General features: G+C 59.2%; 1 non-coding gene across 1 annotated transcript; it reads left to right on the top strand.

Moving 5' to 3' along the window:
* The first annotated feature begins 616 nt into the window (after positions 1-616).
* On the top strand, positions 617-769 carry LOC142793597 (5.8S ribosomal RNA). The gene has a single exon (XR_012891670.1). It is a non-coding gene; the product is annotated as a 5.8S ribosomal RNA (ribosomal RNA).
* Positions 770-1,072: the final 303 nt, after the last annotated feature.

The raw sequence follows: 1,072 nt of genomic DNA, 5'->3' as shown, positions 1-1,072 counted from the left end.
CGCGCCTGGCTCCACCTGTTGGCTAAAGTAGGCAGCCGGATCGGCATTTTGGTGTGCGGTGGCAAACCGTGGATGCGAAAAAAGCTTGTGCGATTTCGTGGAACAAAAAGCGGGGGTCCCCCTTTTTATGCGGAGGAGACCGACCCGCCTGCCGTGGTGAACCGCGACGCCACGGTAAAAACGGGAGAGGCTTGTCGATGGGACCGTGCATCCCGCGCTCCACGGAGGCCGGGAGGCGGCCGCCCGAGGAAATGTGTAGCCGTCGAGGCCCGCATCTGCGTGCACTCTTATCCAAATGGGTGTACCGCAGGCATTTTCTGGTTAGGCGGGCCAATGAGAGCGAGCACACAACGATACCTACGGGTCCGGCTTGGAGAACCGGCTTCGACGCCTCCCGAGTATTTATAGAGGGGTGGACCACGAAAGCACTCGCAAGTAGCGAAAGCGAAACGCCGTCCGAAACACACCGTTTGCTCGATTTGCGGCAGCCGAAAAAGGCGCGGCAGAGTTTTGGAGTCCAAGCGTGCGCTGAAAAGCGCCCTTCTTGGCCACTGTTTGGCCGAGTGCCAGAAACGTTTGGTTTTGACTGTACGGAATTGAACAAACACTTTTTCACGACTCTAAGCGGTGGATCACTCGGTTCTCGGGTCGATGAAGAACGCAGCCAGCTGCGAGACTTGGTGTGAATTGCAGGACACACTGAGCACTGATTCTTTGAACGCACATTGCGGCCTTGGGTCTTCCCTTGGCTTCGTCTGTCTGAGGGTCGGATCACATATCAAGAGAGCCTTCGGCGCACAAGGGAACGTGAGCCGTCGACTCGTTTTGACCGCGTCGGCAACACGGACAGCACGCTGAACACCTCACAGCGAGCGCCAACAGCGGCCACTCAAGGGCGAGACGGTGGCGACCGTCGTGCCAGAGCCCAACCGAAACGGGGGCGACCGACTGCATTGAGGATGTGGCACCTCGTTGAGACCGCCGCAGGACTTCGAGTCGGAAGGAAGCCTGCAGGGAAAGTGCGGTCGAGGTTGCGTACTCCTCTCTGCGACCGGGCGCGCAAGAGCTGCGA

This window comes from Rhipicephalus microplus, unplaced genomic scaffold (assembly GCF_043290135.1).
Source record: "Rhipicephalus microplus isolate Deutch F79 unplaced genomic scaffold, USDA_Rmic scaffold_312, whole genome shotgun sequence".
Taxonomy (NCBI): Eukaryota; Metazoa; Arthropoda; class Arachnida; order Ixodida; family Ixodidae; genus Rhipicephalus; species Rhipicephalus microplus.
This window is presented reverse-complemented; position numbering and strand designations above follow the sequence as displayed.